Consider the following 24,692-nt stretch of genomic DNA (forward strand, 5'->3'; position numbering starts at 1 on the left):
ACGTCCTAGTGGGATCACATGCTTCACGCCTCTGCTTGGGGACCTCCCGAAGGTAATGAACTGTCTAATACAGTGTGTCATGCGTGACTGCCGCCGACGTGGGAAGTTTACAAATAAGGTATTACCGAAATTAATTCACACTTTGCGTATCTGGATTGGCATCAGCTGTTAGCGAGACATGATAATTTTTGCTGGACCTCGACTCGACCTCAGATTTACCGCTTAACGCGAGCGGTCCTCTTAACCACTTCGGTATCCGAGCATGCCTCCAAGACCTACGCATACTTCCACATGTCACTGGGTCCATAATCCTTGAGCCGTCGACACGTCGGTCGAGTAATCAAACACGTTACGTAATGTAGAACCAAAAGGGAGCAAGAAAGCTCTCTACATCGCAGCCATAAAGCTTGAGGCCTGGGGAAAGCAAGACGCCGTATTGTATTTGTGATGTTCAGTAGATCCCATATTCGGTGAGTTTTATGTTACGCCTTATATCTCACGAATGTACACCGTTTCTTAAACACCAGCACATTGCATGTCTCGAGAACGAATCGTTATTGTTTCGATTTCGTGTAAAAAACAGACCAGAAACGTCATTTCCAAGGACAAAGAATTTTAATATTTATTTATTGTCTCGTTGTAACTTTTTATGAGAGTAAGTCATTTCAGGCAACGTCACATTGCTAATTCATCAAAAACATTTCGTTCTTGCTAGGATTTAAACGTAAATTAATAACATTTCGGCAATTAAAACCTATAAAAAACTGGAACATTAAAGTCAGTTATTACCCAGCTGCAGCGTAGCATACTTGTTTCCATGTGCTACTATAATTTATGGCTGTAATTAGCGGTCATCTTATTTATGTCATTTCACTGTAAGCTAATCCATTTTTGTTATTGTTTTTATGAAATAAGAAATAATTCTACCGTTTATCTGTATAAAAAGTGGGTATATGCACCATGTTACGGTGTAGAGGTGAGGTCAGTAGACAGTTCGAGTCTTGCGGCATTGAATTGTTTTTTCACATACGTGTTGTCTACGAGATTGTAGAACTTTCTTACGAAATTAACAAAAATAAATTCTGTAATACTTGATGTCTCGTAAATGTAAATACGTCTCTATCTTGAGTGATCTCTTTTTTTTTCCTTTATTGGCTTTCGATTCCCCACCACCTGGGGAGGGGCGGGCTGACAGGAGCTTAATACGCTGCTCTACAGCCGAGAGAAAAGTTGAACAATGGTGAGAGAACAAACAATATATAAAAAAGCGATGTAACGGTGACTTCGTTATAAACAGTAAACTGGCGGAAAGTGGCAGAATGTAGAATAGAAAAACACGGCGTTGACGATGCGGATCAAGACGCGTGGGAAGGAGACATGCACAATTAAAAAAACACGGCGACAGTCTGGTTTCTGTTCGCATGAGATAAAAACACAACTAGCGACAGTATGGTGGCTGTTCACAACAATGACAGGGGACGCACAACACTGAACACTCCCTTCAACCAGCACTGTAGAGGTGACGCGGCGGCAGATAGGGAAAAATGGGAGAGAGGAGAGGAAAAGAAAAAAGGAAGGAGCAGATGGAGGGAGGGGACATAAAAAAATGGTGCTGGGCAGATGGGAGATGGAGTGGGAATGGCAGTGGAGGGGAGACTAAAAGGACTCGGGGCAGAGAAGGGAGGCATAGAGAGGGTAGGTGGGGAAAAAACAGGATGGAATGGGGGGAGAGGGAGCCCAGGAAAAGGGTAGAGGAAGGGAGGGGAAGATGAGGATCAGAACTGACACGAGGGATGAATGGAGGGAGGGAGGGCATCATCCGGGAGGGGGAGTCGATGGAAGCCACCTTGAGAAAGGAGATGATGGGTGTGGAGATGGAGGGTAGTAGGGACACAATGGTGAAGTCAGAGCAGAGGGCAGGGGTCAGAGAGGAGAGGAGCAACCAAGGGATAAAGGGGATCAAGGCGGCGGGAGGAGTAGAGGACTAGGATTTGTTCAAGGAATAGGAGCAGATGAGAAAAAGGAATCAGGTCGTAGAGAATCCGCGTGGGGGATGGGAGGTGTATGTGGAAGGCGAGGCAGAGTGCATGGCACTCGAGGATCTGGAGGGACTCATAGAATATGGGGGGGGGGGGGAGGGGGGATGGATATCCAGGTGCGAATGGCATAGCAGAGGATAGGATGGATTAGGCATTTGTAGGTGTGGAGAATGGTAGGGGGTTCAACCCCCATGTCCAGCCAGAGAGGAGTTAGAGGAGTCGGAGGCGGTTGAGGGCTTTGGATTAGATAGAGCAGAGATGAGCTCGTTCGATTTGGTGAACTTTTATAAGCTCATGTGCTTGCTGAGTGGACATGTATCTTTCCTTTTTGTCTCATTAGACCTCACAGATATCGAAGTTTTTATTTATGTATATTACAGAAACAATAACATGACATGCAAATGAGCAAGAGAAGAAAGTGCGTTTTAATAGAGCTAACATGGGAAATTACGCAGTTTCATTTTCGTGAACAAACTGTGTGGTTTGCAAGCCAAATAAAACCTTCAACTGCCGCCAGAGACCGCTAAGAGCGCAAAATCAAATTAACCAGCTGGTGTTGTGTGCCGAAGGCACTGTGTCTCGTGGCACTGGATATCCCAGCTACATGCACATCAACGTTGGTTGCCTCGTCCCGGGTGTCAACAGTTTTGCGGTGCACATGCTTATACAGACTCTGTGTCTTCACATTACAATGTCATTCAGACGTGCACTCATGCTTGTCTGGAGGACACTGTATTGTTAAGATACAGATACCGTATAAATGTTACGGCTAAGACCCAAAGACTGAGTGATCGTGAACTGGCGGGCCATTTCATACTTTGGCAGAACGGGTTGCTTGAAAGAATCGACGTATATCCGACTTTGGTCAGCCATTTCGCCAACTGGCGGGAAATCCCTGGCTAAATCGCAATGCGTACTGTGATGAGACAACAATCAGCGATAGGTAGCACTTCTCTCACTTTCAGTGTTACCTGCGGCGTGCACGTGGTAGCTGCTGTTTACATGTTTCAGATGTGGTAAGGGAACTTGGTTAATTACGTGAGCTGCTTTTTTGTTCGTCTATTTTTTTTGTATTTGCTACCACTTCGCCCATTTGCGCAGTTTTGGAAATGTGGTGTAACCCCCTCCCTCCTCCGTTCACTTGAGGTCCACCCTGGCCATTTTAAATAGAATATATATTTACTAAGCATAGTTGAAGTCTTTCAGGTATTACATTTTTTTTCTGTGAAAGCGAACGAAAAAATGACAGCTACATTATTTTAAGGTTCGTTAAAACGAGTTTAATTATACAGATTTTTTTGCCAGCTCCCAAATGTGTCTCTACGGTCGCTGTGTTTTGAAAGTAATTTGCTTCAAATAAGTAATTACACATTAGGCGGCAATATCACCTATCATTATTCCTCTCGCACTCCATCGGCATTCGTGTGTTTGCTCTGCTGTAATCTGTATAAAACACCCCACTAACAAACCTTAGAACATACTCGTAAACTGAAAAGTTTTCATTTGTTTCAAACATTGATTAAAAACACATTAATTAAAACATGTGTTTGTAGAGAAACTGTGTTAAACACTTTTTAAGACATGAAAATATCTCGCTTTAAACACGCCAATTCTCAGTAAGCCCTCTAGTATTTATGTTTGTAACCGTCGCACAGACCGACAAAAAGGTTCCTAAAAACAATAGGCCTAACTGTTTTAAAAGACTCTAAAAATATTGACCTTTTACGAATATAGGCTAATGTTACTGAATCTTATTATTTATATGAAGGCAACACTGTTTGTACCTTCTTCCGAACCTTATCGTTACGTACCTCCTAAATTTATATCATCAATAAGAGAATTCTTGTCAGAGAACTTGAGCTTAGCTTCCTTTTACGAAAGATTAAACTCTGTTTGGGACGTTTGTTTTGATCTGTGAGCAGGCCGATTAACATGCATATTATAAAAGTCTTGGTACAAATTAATTTGAAGCACAATAACATATGTGTGTGACTTGCAGATTATCACGACTCTTTCTCAACTGACATGCGTGAATTTAGCCGCTATTGGAGGGAACTTCCCAAATCAAATCTGGCACTTGTGCAGCACGCCTTTCAGATGGGGGAATCCTGGGCATACGCACGTATGATACCTTCAGTTGAAATCACAGTCTACATAAAGATTGGTGCTTACTTTAATACTGTCTATGTTCGGAATTAATTTTATAAAACAAAATATTATTTTTTATAATAATGGTGGTTCTCTGAATTAAAAAGTTAACTTGAGATTTTAATTCACCTTCCTCTTTAAATGAGAATTTGCCGCAGTGGTAACATCAGATCCTGTCAGATCACATAAGTTAAGCGGTGTCGGGTTAGACAAGCACTTATATGGGTGACCATCCGGTCTGCTGAGCGCTGTCGGCAAGCGGGCTCCACTCAGCCCTTATGAGCAAAATTGAGGAGATACTTGACGGAGAAATAGCGGTTCCGGTCTCGTAAACTGTCGACATGGCCGTGAGAGCGGTGTGTTGGCCTCCTGCCCCTCTATATCCGCATCCAATGACGCCTGTAGGCTGAGGATGACATGGGCAAGAAAAACAAAATAACAGCGGAATAATCACAAAGAAAATATGACGTAATTGAAATTGATGGAAAAGGAATACTCATTGCACCAGTAACAGAAGACAAGAGCGGTATTTCTCTGTATCTTCACTCAGACAAAACGTGTTACAACAAACTGTCTAATCTAAAGAAAGGTTTAGTTTCCAAACCTCTAATATGTAAAGAATTTAATTCAAGATGCCAGGTAGATCTGATAGACAAGCAAAGTAGCTCTAACGGAGAGTACGAGTTCACACTCAATTACCAAGATCACATAACCAAGTTCTTATTATTGCGACCCCTGAAAACCAAAAGAGTAAAACAAAATTCTCAACATTTGCTTGACATCTTTAACACCATAGGTGCTCCAAGTACGCTGCAGTCAGGTAATGGTAGAGACTTTTCACTCCTAGTTACAATGAACGAAATAAAATGTGGCCTGATCTGATATGATATGTGAAAAACCCAGACATAGCCGAAGCCAAGATTCCATGGAAAGGGCCAATCAGGATGTACAGAATATGATAATGACGTGGAAATATGTTACATAAAACTGCAACCAGTCACGTTTTTGAATAATTACGTTTTATTTTATGAACCAGTTTTCGAACCTTTCAGGTTCATCTTCAGTTTCTTTCTGGAGGCTACATCATTATTTCTATCATAATGCGGGGTGCTGGCTCTGTGACAAGAAGATGAAACACGCTTCACTGTATCGCCATGACTATTGTTTATCTGTCGGTATGAATGTAAATTTAGTTTTTTACTTAATGCACCAGTATGGACGGCTTTTTTTCGTTAGTGTCCATCTGTTACATTAAGTAAAAAACAAAATTTACATCCCATGATCCACGGACCTTGCATTGGTTGAGAGGCTTGCGTGCCTCAGCGATACAGATGGCCGTACCGTAGGTGCAAACCACAACGGTGGGGTATCTGTTGAGAGGCCAGACAAACGTGTGGTTCCTGAAAAGGGGCAGCAGCCTTTTCAGTAGTTGCAGGGGCAACAGTCTTGATGATTGACTGATCTGGCCTTGTAACACTAACCAAAACGGCCTTGCTGTGCTGGTACTGAGAACGGCTGAAAGCAAGGTTAACTACAGCCGTAATTTTTCCCGGAAGGCATGCAGCTTCACTGTATGATTAAATGATGATGGCGTCCTCTTGGGTAAAATATTCCGAAGGTAAAATAGTCCCCCATTCGGATCTCTGGGCGGGGACTACTCAAGAGGACGTCGTTATCACCAGAATGAAAACTGGCGTTCTACAGGTCGGAGCGTGGAATGCCAGACCCCTTCATCGGGCAGGTAGGTCAGAAAATTTAAAAAGGGAAATGTATAGATTAAAGTCAGATATAGTGGGATTTAGTGAAGTTCGGTTGCAGGAGGAACATGACTTTTCGTCAGGTGAATACAGGGTTATAAATACAAAATCAAATAGTGGTAATGCTGGAGTAGGTTTAATAATGAATAAAAAATAGGAGTGCGAGTAAGCTACTACAAACAGTATAGTGAACGCATTTTTATGGCCAAGATATATACGAAGCCCACGCCTACTACAGTAGTACAAGTTTATATGCCAACTAGCTCTGCAGATGACGAAGAAAATAAAAAAAAAAATGTATGACGAAATAAAAGAAATTATTCAGATAGTGAAGAGAGACGAAAATTTAATAGTCATGGGTGACTGGAATTCGGTAGTAGGAAAAGGGAGAGAAGGAAACGTAGTAGGTGGATATGGATTGGGGGTAAGAAATGAAAGAGGAAGCCGCCTGGTAGAATTTTTCACAGAGCACAACTTAATCATAGCTAACACTTGGTTCAAGAATCATAAAAGAAGGTTGTATACATGTAAGAAGCCTGGAGATACTGACAGATTTGAGATAGATCATAAAATGGTAAGACAGAGATTTAGGAACCAGGTTTTAAATTGTAAGACATTTCCAGGGGCAGATGTGGATTCTGACCACAATCTATTGGTTGTGAACTGTAGATTAAAACTGAAGAAACTGCAAAAAGGTGGGAATTTAAGGAGATCGGACCTGGATAAACTGACTAAACCATAGGTTGTACAGAGTTTCAGGGAGAGCATAAGGGAACAATTGACAGGAATGGAGGAAAGAAATACAGTAGAAGAAGACTGATAGCTTTGAGGGATGAAATAGTGAAGGCAGCAGATGATCAATTAGGTAAAAAGACTAGTACAAATCCTTGGGTAACAGAACAAATAATGGATTGAATTGAAGAAAGGGGAAAATATAAAAATGCAGTAAATGAAGCAGGCAAAAAGGAATACAAACGTCTCAAAAATGAGATCGACAGGAAGTGCAAAATGGCTAAGCAGGGATGGCTAGAGGACAAATGTAAGGATGTAAAGGTTTATCTCACTAGGGGTAAGACAGATACTGCCTACAAGAAAATTAAATTTACCTTTGGAGAAAAGCTACTTGTATGAATATCAAGAGGTCAAGAGCTCAGATGGAAACCCAGTTCTAAGCAAAGAAGGGAAAGCAGGAAGGTGGAAGGAGTATATAGAGGGTCTGTTCATGGGCGATGTTCTTCGATACAATATTATGGAAATGGAAGAGGATGTAGATGAAGAAGAAATGGGAAATATGATACTGCGTGAAGAGTTTGACAGAGCATTGAAAGACCTAAGACGAAACAAGGCCCCCGGAGTAGACAACATTACATTGGAACTACTGACGGCCTTGGGAGAGCCAGTCCTGACAAAACTCTACCATCTGTTGAGCAAGATGTATGAGACAGTCGAAATACCCTCAGACTTCAAGAAGAACATAATAATTCCAATCCCAAAGAAAGCAGATATTGACAGATGTGAGTGTAACCGAACAATTAGATTAATAAGTCACAGCTGCAAAATACTAACGCGAGTTCTTTACAGACGAATGGAAAAACTGGTAGAAGCCGACCTCGTGCTTTGGATTCCGTAGAAATGTTGGAGCACGTGAGGCAATACTCACCTTGCGAACTATTTTAGAAGAAAGATTAAGGAAAGGCAAACCTACGTTTGTAGCATTTGTAGACTTAGAGAAAGCTTTTGACAATGTTGACTGGAATAAACTCTTTCACATTCTGAAGGTGGCAGAGGTAAAATACAGGGAGAGAAAGGCTATTTACAATTTGTACATAAACCAGATGTCAGTTATAAGAGACGAGGGTCTTGAAAGGGATGTAGTGATTGGGAGGGCAGTGACACAGAGTTGCAGCCTCTCCCCGATGTTATTCAATATGTATATTGAGTAAGCAGTGAAGGAAACAAAAGAAAAATTCGGAGTAGGTATTAAAATCCATGGAGGAAAAATACAAACTTGGGGTTTGCCGATGACATCGTATTTTTGTCAGAGACAGCAATGAACTTCGAAGAGCAGTTGAACGGAATGGACAGTGTCTTGAAAGGAGGATATAAGATGAACATCAAGAAAAGGAAAACGAGGATAATGGAATGTAGTCGAATTAAGTCGGGTGATGTTGAGGACGTTACATTAGCCGGCTTTGGTGGCTGCGCGGTTCTAGGCGCTACAGTCGGAAGCGCGCGATCGCTATGTCCGCAGGTTCGAATCCTGCCTCGGGCATGGATGTGTGTGATGTCCTCAGGTTAGTAAGGTTTAAGTAGTTCTGAGTTCTAGGGTACTGATGACCTCAGAAGTTAAGTCCCATAGTGCTCAGAGCCATTTGATCCATTTTGAATTAGATTAGGAAATGAGACGCCTACAGTAGTAAAGGAGTTTTGCTACGTGGGGAGCAAAATTACTGATGATAGTTGAGGTAGAGAGGATATAAAATGTAGACTGGCCACGGAGAGGAAAGCGTTTCTAAAGAAGAGAAATTTGTTAACATTGAGCAAAGATTTATGTGTCAGGAAGTCGTTTCTGAAAGTATTTGTATGGAGTGTAGCCATATATAGAAGTGAAACATGGATGAAAAATAGTTTGGGCCAGAAGAGAAAAGAATCATTCGAAATGTGGTGCTACAGAAGAATGCTGAAGATTAGATGGGTAGATCACGTAACAAAGGAGGAGGTACTGAATAGAATTGAGGAGAAGACGAGTTTGTGGCACAACTTGACTAGAAGAAGGGACCGGTTGGTAGGACATGTTCTGAGGCATCAAGGGATCACAAATTTAGCAGTGGAGGGCAGCTTGGAGGGTAAAAATCGTAGAGGGAGACCAAGAGATGAATACACCAAGCAGATTCAGAAGGATGTAGGTTGCAGTAGGTACTGGGAGATGATGAAGCTTGCACAAGGTAGAGTAGCATGGAGAGCTGCATCAAACCAGTCTCAGGACTGAAGACTACAACAAAAACCACATGGACGGCTTTTTTTCGTTAGTGTCCATCTGTCGCATTAAATTAAAAAACAAATTTTACATCCATATCGACGGGTAAACAATAGTCATGGCGATACGTTAAAGCGTGCTACAACTTTTTGTCACAGAGACAGCACCCAGCGTTATGATAGTAATAATGATGCCGTCTCCAGAAAGCATTTGAAGATGAACCTGAAAAGTTTCGAAAACCGGTGCATGGAATAGAACGTAATTATTCAAAAAGTGGCTGATGGCAGTTATATGTAACTTATTTACATTCAATTAACAGTCACGGATTCTCAAAATATCCGTAATGGATAAGCTTCATCTGATAATGACATGGACACAGAACAAATAATTCAGCACAATGTGCTCAGAGTCTTCGATTGTCTGATTCATGAAAAACCGTTCTTCCCTTGAAGGAATTCAGTGGTCGCCATACGAGGCAATGTTTGGCTGTAGGGGGGTGAGTACCTCAATCTGCCTAAAGAAAATACATAGTGACATAGTGACAGAGGAAAATCTTGAGAAAGTCGAACAAGAAATGAAGGATGCTACAAATGTAGGGAGTACTCACGACAATGAAACTGCTGCCGTGAACGTCGAACCAACGATAAGTCGAGAACTGTTACCTGATAAAATCGAGGTGAAAATATCCTGTGTGTTTCGTGAAGGAGACTGTAGTGCAACTCATTATTGTACATCCTACGGCAAAGATGTGCATGCATTATCTAGAAGAAGTAATGAATCAGAGGAAAGGTTGTTGTTGTTGTTGTGCTCCTCAGTCCGGAGACTGGTTTGATGCAGCTCTGGGACTGGTTTGATGCAGCTCTCCAAGCTACTCTATCCTGTGCAAGCTTCTTCATCTCCCACTACCTACTGCAAGCTACATCCTTGTGAATATGCTTAGTGTATTCATCTTTTGCTCTCCCTCTACAGTTTTTGCCCTCCACGCAGCCCTCCAGTTCTAAATTGGAGATCCCTTGATGCCTCAGAACATGTACTAATACCTGATCCCTTCTTCTAGTCAAGTAGTTCGACTAATTTCTCTTCTCCCCAATTCTGTTCAATACCTCCTCATTAGTTATGTGATCTACCCATCTAATCTTCAGCATTCTTCTGTAGCACCACATTTCGAAAGCTTCTATTCTCCTCTTGTCCAGACTATTTACCGGCCATGTTTCACTTCCATACATGGCTACACTCCATACAAATACTTTTAGAAACGGCTTACTGACACTTAAATCTATACTCGATGTTAACAAATTTCTCTTCTTCGGAAACGCCTTCTTTGCCATTGCAAGTCTACATTTTATATCCTCTCTACTTTGACCATCATCAGTTATTTTGCTCCCCAAGTAGCAAACTTCATCTTCTATTTTAAGTGTCAGATTTCCTAATCGAATTTCCTCAGCATGACCCGACTTAATTCGACTTCATTCCATTATCTTCGTCCTGCTTTTATTGATTTTCATCTTATATCCTCCTTTCAAGACACTGTCCATTCCGTTCGGCTACTTTACCTGTTCCTTTGCTGTCTCTGACAGAATTCCAATGTCATCGGCAAACCTCAAAGTTTTTATTTCTTCTCCATGGATTTTAATTCCTACTCCAAATTTTTCTTTTCTATCCTTTACTGCTGGCTCAAGATACAAGTTGAATAACATCGAGGATAGGCTACAAGCCTGTCTCATTCCCTTCCCTATCACTGCTTCCCTTTCATGCCCATCGACTCTTATAACTTCTATCTGGTTTCTTTACAAATTGTAAATAGCCTTTCGCTCCCTATATTTGACCTCTGCCACCTTAGAATTTGAACGAGAGTATTCCAGGCAACTCTGTCAAAAGCTTTTTCGGAGTCTACAAATGCTAGAAACGTAAGTTTGCCTTTCCTTAATCTATTTTCTAAGGTAAGTTGGTTCAAATGGCTCTGAGCACTATGGGACTTAACTTCTGAGGTCATCAATCCCCTAGAACTTAGAACTATTTAAACCTAACTAACCTAAGGACATCACACACATCCATGCCCGAGGCAGGATTCGAACCTGCAACCGTAGCGGTCTCGCGTTTCCAGACTGTAGCGCCTAGAACCGCTCGCCCACTACGGCCGGCTTCTAAGGTATGTCGTGGAGCTAGTATTGCCTAATTTGTTTCAACTCCATTGGTCACCCGAGGAAGGATATGGAGCGGAAGTAGTTTGCGTACTATTTTATAATAAACAAGAAATCATGAAGAAGAGGGCAGGTGCCCTGGTCAATGTGCAAGCACAAGGTGCAAAGGTAGTTAAAAATTCAAATTCAGGATTCCCAATCTTCACATTCGTATACCAGATGCCGAAAGAGGCCGGGGAGATCCCAGAAGCGTTCCTGCTGTTGCCATGAACGTCCTAGGCATTTTGTACAAGCTGGCAACAGAACATGCTGTTCGCAAGCAACTATATTCCCGAAACTAGTTATCTATTCTGCCCGAGAAACTGCAAACCGTGGAATCTGTGGCCAAAGAAGAAAAATAATTACAAACCACATCGTCTTTAAGGTCAAGGATACAATAGATGCACTTGCTCTACTAAATGCGCCACCAATGGCTACAACTGCGGAAATAACAATATATTGCATAATTGCAATTGTCATGAAAGCTTAACTTGTTGTAGTAAGTGAGTATCGATTGTATTAAAAAAAGATTTTTTAAGTGAATAGATTGTATAAAGTTTAAATTTTTTATAAGTGAGATTGATAAAATAAATAGATTGCAAACAGCATGAAACTGTACATATTCATCCACCCTTTATTTGTCTCCCAATTTTGGCCGATCTACCTACGCTAGTCTGCCAAATCACGATGCTGGTTCCCGCTTTGGCCGCTTTCGGGTCTTGGCCTCAACAATCACAGAAAATGTAACCACCAGTAATGTAATACCGAGTAGAAGACTATATAAATAATCTGTTCCAGATGTTTTAAAATAGTGAGAATTTTCTCCCTACGCATATGAGCTGTATTGAAAAATTACGAGACATTTGCTTACTCCTGCATGTGAATGATGGAAGATCAGAAAAATGTAGCACGAATGCATAACCTTCTGTTAATTGCTTACATAGCCACAAATTTAACGGTTTTAATTCAGCAATCCCTTCAATGTGAGTGAAGGCAAAGAATGGCTTCGAAAATCGTTACTCTTGCCAGTTGCGAAGCCGCTGCTATATTTTGATTTTTGAATGCAAACTAGATCTACAGCTTCGCGAATTCATCAAAAAGTTCTGGCCCGCAGTTAAGAATGTAGGAAAGATGAGACAATGGTGTCGAGACTTTGAAAGTGGCCGTACAAATGTGTTTGACTAAAGACGGTGAGCCTGGTCTGGTATCCAGGCCGATGATATCGTGTCACGGTTGGGTCACAAAATACAATATGGTTAACTATTGGCGATTAGTGCTCTGGCTGATTAACTTTTCAATATTTGGCGCTCTACTATTTTCACGATTGTAACGTGAACGCCAGGATATCGCAAATTATGTAAAATGTGTTGTCGGCTAACGTCAAAAAGTTAATATTACCTCACTGCTGCGAACAAATATACACTCCTGGAAATTGAAATAAGAACACCGTGAATTCATTGTCCAAGGAAGGGGAAACTTTATTGACACATTCATTGGCTCAGATACATCACATGATCACACTGACAGAACCACAGGCACATAGACACAGGCAACAGAGCATGCACAATGTCGGCACTAGTACAGTGTATATCCACCTTTCACAGCAATGCAGGCTGCTATTCTCCCATGGAGACGATCGTAGAGATGCTGGATGTAGTCCTGTGGAACGGCTTGCCATGCCATTTCCACCTGGCGCCTCAGTTGGACCAGCGTTCGTGCTGGACGTGCAGACCGCGTGAGACGACGCTTAATCCAGTCCCAAACATGCTCAGTGGGGGACAGATCCGGAGATCTTGCTGGCCAGGGTAGTTGACTTACACCTTCTAGAGCACGTTGGGTGGCACGGGATAGATGCGGACGTGCATTGTCCTGTTGGAACAGCAAGTTCCCTTGCGTTCTAGGATTGGTAGAACGGTGGGTTCGATGACGGTTTGGATGTACCGTGCACTATTCAGTGTCCCCTCAACAATCACCAGAGGTATACGGCCAGTGTAGGAGATCGCTCCCCACACCATGATGCTGGGTGTTGGCCCTGTGTGCCTCGGTCTTATGCAGTCCTGATTGTGGCGCTCACCTGCACGGTGCCAAACACGCATACGACCATCATTGGCACCAAGGCAGAAGCGACTCTCATCGCTGAAGACGACACGTCTCCATTCGACCCTCTATTCACGCCTGTCGCGACACCACTGGAGGCGGGCTGCACGATGTTGGGGCGTGAGCGGAAGACGGCCTAACGGTGTGCGGGACCGTAGACCAGCTTCATGGAGACGGTTGCGAATGGTCCTCGCCGATACCCCAGGAGCAACAGTGTCCCTAATTTGCTGGAAAGTGGCGGTGTGGTCCCCTACGGCACTGCGTAGTATCCTATGGTCTTGGCGTGCATCCGTGCGTCGCTGCGGTCCAGTCCCAGTTCGACGGGCACGTGTACCTTCCGCCGACCACTGGCGACAACATCGATGTACTGTGGAGACCTCACGCCCCACGTGTTGAGCAATTCGGCGGTACGTCCACCCGACCTCCCGCATGCCCACTATACGCCCTCGCTTAAAGTCCGTCAACTGCACATAACGGTTCACGTCCACGCTGTCGCGGCATGCTACCAGTGTTAAAGACTGCGATGGAGCTCCTTATGCCACGGCAAACTGGCTGACACTGACGGCGGCGGTGCACAAATGCTGCGCAGCCAGCTCCATTCGACGGCCAACACCGCGGTTCCTGGTGTGTCCGCTGTGCCGTGCGTGTGATCATTGCTTGTACAGCCCTCTCGCAGTGTCCGGAGCAAGTATGGTGGGTCTGACACACCGGTGTCAATGTGTTCTTTTTTCCATTTCCAGGAGTGTATATTGTATCGAAACTTCACCGCTGCCGTCATTTTGCCGTACTTAGATCTAATTCAGTAGTCGCCATCCTTTCCCTAAAGGAACTCCACACATGAGCGAGGATCGCAGCGATCCGTCGCTTGCGATACAGCCTGCAATCGGTGGATCGCTCCAACAATCCATACACGAGCGCTTAACTAAGCTACATCAATCAATATTACGCACGACACTGGATAGGGAGATTCTGATACCGAAAAGGAACTGCTGCGTTTGGTAGAAGTTTGCAATTGATTACCGCATCCCCACGAATACTTGCGAAACAAATTTAAAACATGCGAAAATGATAATTTATTTGGAAACGAGCTTCTTAGGAACTGTACTGTACTATATATACTGAAGCGCCTAATAAAATACACTCATGCTCATAAATTTAGAATAATGTTGACAAATAGTGAAACAACACTCTGGTGGGCGGATTGCGTGTTTAAATCACCTCGGGCTGTGACCATGGAGTGCATCTGATCTGCAGGCGTCGCACGGTAGCGCTGGCAGCAGCCCACATACGCAGAGGTGTGTTAGTGCATGTCAGAGTACGGTGCTACGAGTAAGTGTGCAGACGTATTCAGACGTGCTAATGGTGTTGAACATGTGTTGAAAATGGCTCAAAGAACACATATTGATGACATTATGAGGTAGAATACTAGGGCGACTGGAAGCTGGACAAACACAGCAGGTCGGAGCACGGGCACCCCGTGTGCCACAAAGTGTGATCACAAGATTATGGCATCAATTCCAGCAGTCAGGAAAGGTGTCCAAGCGCTACAGTACGGGACGTCCACAGTGTACAACACCACAAGAAGACCGATGTCTCACCATCAGTGCCCGCAGACGGCCACAGAGTACTGCAGGTAGCCTTGTTCGCGACCTTACCGCAGCCACTGGCACAGTTGTCTCCAGACACACAGTCTACAGACGACTGAACAGACATGGTTTATTCACCCGGAGACCTGCAAGGTGTATTCGACTGACTCCTGGTCACAGGAGAGCCCGTCAAGAACACAGTACATGGTCATTGGAACACTGGTCCCAGGTTATTTTCAAGTACGAGTCCATGAATAGTCTGAACAGTGATTCTCGCCTGATTTTCATCTGGCGTGAACCAGGAACCAGATACCAACCCCTTAATGTCCTTGTAAGGGACCTGTTTATAGGTAGTGGTTTGATGGTATGGGGTGGGATTATGATTGGTGCACGTACACCCCTGCGTGTCTTTGACAGAGGAACTGTAACAGCTCAGGTGTATCGGGGCGTCATTATGCACCAGTATGTCCGGCTTTTCAGGGTGCAGTGGGTCCCACCTGATAGATGATAACGCACGGCCCCACCGAGCTGCCATCGTGGAGAAGTACCTTGAAACAGAAGGTATCAGGCGAATGGAGTGGCCTGCATGTTCTCCAGACCTAAACCCCATAGACCACGTCTGGGATGCTCTTGGTCAACGTATCGATGCACGTCTTCAAACCTCTAGGACACTTCAGGAGCTCCGAAAGGCACCGGTGCTACACCCCAGCAGATGCTCCATCACCTGGTCCAGAGTATGCCAACCCGTTGTGCGGCCTGTGCATGTTGTAAGTAGGCTGTTTAGGTTTTTTTATTGGTAACGCCACTTAGCGCTCTGTATGAAAATCAATGGCTGTGCTGTGTGCAGTCTGTGGCTGGTTTGCATTGTTGTTTGCTATTGTAGTGTTGGGCAGCTGGATGTTAACAGCGCGTAGCGTTGCGCAGTTGGAGCTGAACCGCCAGCAGTGGTGGATGTGGGGAATGAGATGGCGGAGTTTTGAGAGCGGATGATCTGGACAGAGACAATAAATTTGTAAGACTGGATGTCATGAACTGATATATATTATTACTTTTGAACACTGTTAAGGTAAATACATTGTTTGTTCTCTATCAAAATCTTTCATTTGCTAACTATGCCTATCAGTAGTTAGTGCCTTCAGTAGTTAGAATCATTTATTTAGCTGGCAATAGTGGCGCTCGCTGTATTGCAGTAGTTCGAGTAACGAAGATTTTTGTGAGGTAAGAATTCATGAAAGGTATAGGTTATTGTTAGTCAGGGCCATTGTATTGTAGGGATTACTGAAAGTCAGATTGCATTGCGCTAAAATTTTGTGTGTCACTTTAGTGAAAGTCTGAGTACGTTCAGTTTTGTTCAGCTGTTTGAAAATCAAATAACATAAGATGTTTATCAGCACAATAATTCAATAATTTTTCTAAGGGGACGTTACAATGTGTGCATGGTGACCATATCCCAAATTCATGTCGGGGTACATGCTCAGGAAACAGTGGCGTTTTGTAGCACATGTGTTTCGGGACGGTTTTCTTAACTTATTAACAATACTGTGGACTTGAAAATCTGTGTCGTGTGTGTTCCCTATGTGTCTGTACTATTAGCACCAGTTTTGTGTAGTGGCACGTTGTGTGTCACCACATTCTGCAATTATCCTTAATTTATATGCATGAGTGTAGTATAGGCATACGTAATCAAATACAGACGTATGTAAACAGGTAGGATACGGCGCTGCAGTCGGCAACGCCTATGTAGGACACCAAGTGACTGGTGCAGTTGTTAGATGGTTGCTGCTGCTACAATGACAGAATCCCAAAATTTGATTGAGTCTGAAGGTGGTGTTAGAGTCGGCGCACGAGCGATGGAACACAGCGTCTCCGAGATAGCGATGAAGTGGGGATTTTTCCGTACGACCATTTCATAAGTGTACCATAAATTATCAGGAATCCGGTGAAACATCAAATCTCCGACATCGCTGCGGCCGGAAAAAGATCCTGCAAGATCGGGATCAACAACGACTGAAGAGAATCGTCAACGTGACAGAACAAGTGTTAGCGTGCGAAACATTCAACGAGATATTATCGATATGGGCTTTCAGAGTCAAAGGCCCACTCGTTTACCCTTGATGACTGCACGACACAAAGCTTTACCCCTCGCCTGGTACCGTCAACACCGATATTGGACTGTTAATGACTGGGAACATTGAAAGGTCTCTGTTGGATTCCTATCATGTTAATTTTTTAAATCTGTTCCACTTCTAAATTTACTGTGGTGTTTCTGACTATGTGGGAGGAGACAAAGCAGTGGAACTTGTTACTTTTACACATAATCAAGAACGATCTGTCACAGTACTACACTTTAACACACAATTTATATGTAATTCATGTCACACAGTCCCTTGTCATGTTGGTATAGGAAACTGCCCCACTGCTCACTTCCGTTTGCATCTGTGAAGCACCCTCGGTAGGGCCCAGGCAGTCGGTCCGTGGTGAGCGTCTGAAGTGGTGAGATCTCCGGCTAAGAGCGTCTCTGCTATGCTCGTAGGACAATGGATTTCTTAAGTTCAGCCTAACTGAAAATTTAATCACCTTTATTTCAGGGTTAGATCTAAAATATCTAATGTTATCTTAAACTGCAACGCAGTGTAATTCGAGTGTGAAGTTTAAAATATCTTCCAGTAGTTGATTTGTCAATACTTTATGAGTAAAGTGGAACCACGTGTGGATGATCCGTAACTCTAACTAATATCATCAATCTTAAAAAAAAAGTGGGGATTGCACACACACACAGACACACAACAAATGAAAACCACAAAACACAACAGAAACAAAAGACAAACACATAACATCAATTGGCAACACTACACACTGCAAACACACATATGTTGATCGCCAAATGGCAGTGAAAGTGAAATGTGATGTGACGCATGGCTAAACAACACCTGATTCGGCTAACTGGAGCATGAAGACCAGCAAATACATATCCAGAAACACATATATGTGTTAGCAGCGCTGGAAATCGTAAGTAAAACGAAAGATACATCATTTTATGGAACTTGTGCTACAAAAGTTGCTTCTAACCATAAAACCCGATAAAATGTAATATATCAACAGATTATATCTAGTAGATAATACGCTTATTGTATATATAAAAAGAAACATGTATTTCAGGCCACTGATGATGCTTCCCAAATAAATGAAGCGAAACGCGTATTGCAACAAACAAACTGCCTTCATTTAGTTGCATAGACGGCACATACCTCCACGAATTTAAAGCAACTAAAGGATAAGACGGAAAACAGTTAAAAATGACGATAGCAACTTTTCTTTATGTTCAACCGACATGGGGTGTACTTTGTGAGACCAGTACCACGTGCTTATACAATTGTTTGACCCATCAGGTTAATAGTAAGACGATAGTAACCAGTTCGAGGTTTTTCTTTTGTAATTTGTGTTTCGATGTAATTTATTTTAATTATGAAAATTATTGTGGAGTTACACTCTTTCTGTAAACCAAGTTGACCAAGTGAAGCATGTAGTGTAATAATCAAAGTAGCCCTAAGCTATTCTTTTTGGGAAGATTTCACAGAGAGTTAGTACGGATTTAGTATACCAGTGTCTGGTAATTTCATGACGGACCGGATTGCGCTACGAACGTAACTTCTTTGGGTGAAAATTGAATCGGTTGGTTGTGGTTAATTTCCTCTTGCATATGTTTCAACGTTCTTGGTGTGTTATTTTATGAATCCAGTGTTGTATGCAGTCTCCCAATCTTAGCTCTATATTTGATGTGTTCCATAAATTTATCAACTCACATTTTCACAACCCTAATTAGTTATGAATCAAGTTTAATATGCTGAAATTTTAATGGAACAATGATCAAAGTTAAAATAAATGTCCAAATATAAACTGATTTATTTCTTTTTATTTAAATTCTCTTTTTACGTATATATATCACCGGTTATCTTAAGATGACTATTAAAAGATTATAATTAACGTTTGTCTGGTTGGCAATTTGGTAAGCTAGACTGGATACCTGGTGAAACAGTTGCTCAGTAATGCAAGGATAATTTCCCCAGATAGCTCACGGCTTTTAACCCGCTTTTATAATCTTCAATATCAGCACCGCTTTCGGAGAAAAACAAATGCAACAACATTACAACATGTTCTCTCGTTTCTAATTGTACTGAGCGGATGGATGGTGCGCGGGTATGGAGACAACCTTATGAATCCATATATCCTGCATGTCAGCAGGGGACTTTTCAAGCTGCCAGTGTCTCTGTAACGGTGTGGGTTCAAATGGCTCTGAGCACTATGGGACTAGGGACTAGCGCCTAGAACATAGAACTACTTAAACCTAACTAACCTAAGGACATCACACACAACCGTGCCCGAGGCAAGATTCCAACCTGGGACCGTAGTGGTCCCGCGGTTCCAGACCTTAGCGCCTAGAATCGCTCAGCCAATCTGGCCGGCAATGGTGTGGGGCGTGTGCAGTTGAAGTAACATGGGACCCCTGATACGTCTAGATAACACTCTGACAAGTGACACGTACGTAACCATCTTGTCTAATCACCTGAATTCCCTTTATGATCATTGCGCATTCCGACGGACTTGGATAATTCCAGCAGGACAATGCGGGACCCCACCCGCCGAGATTTGCTGCAGAGTGGCTCCAGATACACTCTTCTGAGTTTAAAGGCTTCCGCTGGCCACCACATTCCCCAGACATGAACATTATTGTACATATCTGCGATGCCTTGCAATGTGCTCTTCAGAAGAGATCTCCACTCCCTCGTACTCTTTATTTATGGTGCCATCCTGCGGCATTTCTCCGTGCTCGCGGGGGCCCTGCACGATATTAGGCAGGTGTACCAGTGTCTTTGGCTCTTCAATGTATAATATAATGCACTTGAATTTGTACATCTTTCCAATGTGCTTCTACAATCAGGTTTTTTAACTTATTTCTGACTTCCTTTTTTGATCATTTGAGCTCCAAGCATTTACACAATACATTGGCAGTCCCTATGTATCTATAGAGGTGATTTTATTTGCTGCGCTACTGAGTACTGTTGTATCGTCCAGAGATTAAGGTGCCACACCAACGTCGGCAACGCAAATCTATACCTCAGGCATTAGCGGAGTCTCGCTGCAATCCGCAACGACAAATGGAGAGGCTGAAGAAGACACGCCCTCTCTCTCAGCACAGCAGCACCTTCACACAGGGGCCAATAAAAAGCCGGACAAGGAAGTGGTCTTCTCAGTTGCAGGAGTCATCAGCATCGAGTAGGAGTAAAGATTTATTCAAGACTCAGACGGAAATGTGCTTTTGTAAACGATGAACACCATACTTCAAAAGAACAGTTCGTTAATTAGCGCATCAAGTGATGCTTTAATAGCCATGACGATTGTAAATTATGAAGCTCTCCTATGGCGAAGGATAGTATCAAATGAAATAAACCTTCTTATCATTCATGTAACAAAGTGAACTAATATTCCATCTGTTTTAGTTAAAATGAGCCAACTCCCAGACCAGTCAAAGAGCCCAAAGTTATGACTGGACGACTGTAGTTTCATCTGATCGTAACAACTCTTGTTATTAAGTGAATGAGGGCGAGTTGGTTTATATGAAATGGCAAGAGACTCATTATATCTGCATAACAGATATGTCCCCAACATTTAAATTAAAATTTGCTTTTAACATCATATTACTATGTCATTCCGTTTAGAAGCTAAAAACTTTAATAATGCGTCTAATTATTTCACAAACAACTCAAAATAATCAGATGGAACATACTGTATCGTGACCAATCCTACAATTATTACTATGAACTTCTGTGAGACAACATTTAAAATGCTAATCTCTGTAAAATCAGAGGAGGTATTTTGTACTACTTCTTAATATCGATGTCAACTCCGCCTTCTACTTCACGTCTCAGAGCAATTCGTTGTCCCTGATTAGCTATCAATTCTAAAGTAAAGTTCTTACTCAATGTGGGCAAATCACAACAAAACGAAACTGCACAGCTGAGATTAATAAACAGAGAAACGAATCGGAGCCGTACTGCCGCACATCACTGCTGTCCAGTCAGGAAGGCGTATTGCAAACACGGTTCGCATGCGATCCATCAGATTGTGGTGCTCATGCAGTCAGCGACCGATCACTACGAAATGCTCACACACGCGCGATCTACGATGAGATCGGTCGCCGTGAGACGGATTGCTTCGATCCATCGCTCGTTTGTGTGTCTCTCAAGGTTTTAACCAGCCTAATTTCTTTCTCGCCCAGGAGACAAGGCCATCCAGTCAAGTAGGTCACCTGATAATAGCCCAAATGCCTTACCCGTGTTCTTCAGTCCACTTTTTAACATAAAACCATACCTGCTGAAAACCACAGGCTATTGAAAGGTTTATGATGCTGAGCTATACTTTCTGACAAATGATGTAAAGGCAGTTTTTCGAAAATTTTGTTTATTAGGTCCACCAGTTGCCTCCAGCCCCAGTTCTTCAAAGAATCGAAGGCCAGCCAAAAGCTAATTTTTGACTCAAATCTATGTTTGTGATGTCCTGCCTGCTGAACTTTGTGTCGTACGATGGCATAATTTTGGAAGTACATGTGCATATTGTCTTCAAAATGTGTTGCGAATATAGTTAGTAGGAAGGGAGTAATATATTTAAACATCATGCTGATGATGAAGCTTTAGAGCACGAACAACGAAAATGCATTAAACAATAAACTTCACTCATTTAATTATTTTGTGGGCAGCAGTGGCTCTGATTCCGAATGCTCCAGAAGCATATGAAACCATACGGTGAGCAGTACCAAACTTCTGGGCTACACTCGTCACCCTTCGTCCTCTTCCCAGCTTGCCCGTAATTTTTCCCCATGTCAAATAACAGCTCGCTGACTGACACACACGCAGTCTTTTCCCGTTCCTTCAACTGCTTCGTGTTGCGGGGCGAGCTCCATTTGGCGGTATAGTCAATATGACCGTACGCTATATGACGTTCAACTTTCTGTTAACGGATGGAAGAACTATGGCAACAAGCTTGCGCACTTTCGCTTATTTCCACCTGTAATTAATATGTTTTTTTACTTTACGTTTACTGTAACTTTTATGTCTTTAACTTTTGTAGAGCGGTGGATCACAAACTATCAAAATCTGAGAGTAGATTCGGGATCAGTCCAAAACTTCCTTTAAGGTGAGACGGTATATACACCAACCTATTTAAATTTTGTAAAAATTTGACTTGTTTTGTTTTACTAACACACTTGACAGTTTTCAGCATATAGCAGTATCCTGAGGTATAATTGCTACCACATGCACTCAGATATGGTAGCTAGCACTTTAATATACACACATCAAAAAAAGTTTTGGGTCACCAGGTTCCAAGAACTCCTGAAGATAGACTTTGACTATGGACATTGTATCACAACACAGTCCCTTTGACTGTTCAGAGATGTCACTAAACCCGTCCAAAGATGTAAAAAACTGTGCATGAGCAGCGCCTATTAGACGGAGGGGTTCTGACAGCCGATCACTTCCAGTCATTCCACGAGGAAGGAGGTACACGGCTCGTGTTGTCTGTAGTTCAACCATGCCTAGACGGTCAATACCGCGTGTCCTTTGCGTCCATATTGTTACTTCGTGCCAGGAAGGCCTCTCAACGAGGGAAGAGTCCAGGCGTCTCGTAGTGAACCAAAGCGATGTTGCTCGGACGTGGAGGAGATACAGAGAAACAGAAACTGTCGATAACATTACTCGCTCAGGCCGCCAAAGGGCTACTACAGCAGATGATGACCGCTAGCTACGGATTATGGCACGGAGGAACTCTGACGGCTACGCCACCATATTGAATAATGCTTTTCGAGCAACCATAGGACGTCGTGTTACAACTCAAACTGTGCGCAATAGGATGCATGATGCCCAACCATGGCGAGGTCCATCTTTGCACCCAACACATCATGCAGCCCGGTACAAAAGGGCCCAACAACGTGCTAAATGGACCGCTCAGTATTGGCATCACGTTCTCTTCACCGATGAGTGGCACATATGCCTTCAACCAGGCAATCGTCGGAGACGTGTTTGGAGGCAATTCAGTCAGGCTGAATGCCTTAGACAAACGGTCTATCGAGTGCAGCAAGGTGGGGTTTCCTTGCTGTTTTGGGTGGCGTTATGTAGGGCCGACGTAAGCCGCCGATGGTCATGGAAGTCGCCGTAACGGCCTTATGTTACGTGAATGCCATCTTCCGACCGATGGCGAAACCATATCGGCAGCATATTGGCGAGGCATTCGTCCTCATGGACGACAATTCGCGCTCCCATCGTGCACATCTTCTCAATGACGTTCTTCATGATAACGACATCACTCGATAAGGGTGGTCAGCATGTTCTCCAGACATGAACAATATAGAACATGCCTGGGATAGACTGAAAAGGGCTGTTTATGGACGACGTGACCCACCAACCAATCTGAGGGATCTACGCCGAATCGCCATTGAGGAGGGGACAATCTGGACCAACAGTGTCTTGATGAACTTGGGGATAGTATGCTACGACGAATACAGGTATGCAAGAAAACGTGCTACTGGGTATTAGATGTACCGGCGTATGCAGCAATCTGGACCACCACCTCTGAGGTCTCACTGTATGGTGGTTCAACATGCAACGTGTGGTTTTCACGAGCAGTAAGAAGGGCGGAAATGATGTTTACATTGATCTCTACTCCAGTTTTCTGTACAAGTTCCGGATCTCTCGGAACCGAGGTGATGCTACACTTTTTTTGATGTGTGTACATTCAAACTTTAAAATCTTGAACGTTAACACTAAGATAAATGAAAGTTAATTGTGCTGCTCGTGGAACATTAAGAAATGTGTGTAGAAGTGAATGCCTTTATCGCAGAATACTCAGCTAGTATCAAATGCCAATTCGTGTTTATACTAAACTGGCTGCGTAATGTGGTGTCGTTTATTACTTCGAAAACGGACAAGAAAATCGTGACAGATGAGTGAATCATTAGTGATGATTGTCATAGGACAATTGCTATCACTGCACAGATGTCCAACATTAGCCACGATTCAGCGTTTGCAAGTGTACGAGGGCGTGCTGAAAAGTAACGGCTCCGAATTGTTTATGTGAAAACTCTTAAAGCTTTTTATATAAAAGAAGTGTTGTTAACGTTCTACAAATTTATTCTTTATGACTACATATTTGTTTCTCAATGTAGCCACCCTGGCGAGGAATAAATTTCTGTCAACAACACACCAGTTTGTTGCTAGACGTAGCTGACGGACGCACAATCTCAACTTCGCTTGCACCATATCATCACTATCAAAGTGAAGATCTCGAAGGCGTTATTTAAGTTTTGAAAAATCGGATGGGCCCAAGTCGGCACTATGTGGTGGATAATCGGTGACAGCGAGTCCATGGTGTCGTTGTGCACCAGACGTACATTCTCATAAATTTATTTCTCAAATGAAGGCCTTTGTTTGGCACTAGTAGATTTCTCACAGCCAGGAAAGCAACTTTTGCCTGACCTGAACTGCTGTCCTCCTTGTTTCGTCCGTCATATGTTATTTTGGTAGCAAGATAACAGGAATCCTTAACACTATCTACCTCGTGTTCATGACTGTTCTTATTAAGATTATAGCTGCTCTCATTTCTGCTGCTCCATATTACATTTATCCTTTTCCTGTTTAAAATCAGTTCATAGTGTGTACTTTTTAGACTCTTCATTTCATGCAACAGATACTGCAGTTCTCCTTCACTTTCACTGAAGGTAGCAGTTTCATGTGTGAATCTTATCACCAATATCCTTTCACACTGTGTCTTATATAGCCCAGTCTTGAAACTTTTTTTTATTTCTGTCACTGGTTCTTCGATGTATAGACTGAAAAACAGGGCCTTAGGTCTTCGTA

The sequence above is a fragment of the Schistocerca gregaria genome, chromosome 7 (genome assembly GCF_023897955.1).
Source record: "Schistocerca gregaria isolate iqSchGreg1 chromosome 7, iqSchGreg1.2, whole genome shotgun sequence".
In the NCBI taxonomy this organism is placed as follows: Eukaryota; Metazoa; Arthropoda; class Insecta; order Orthoptera; family Acrididae; genus Schistocerca; species Schistocerca gregaria.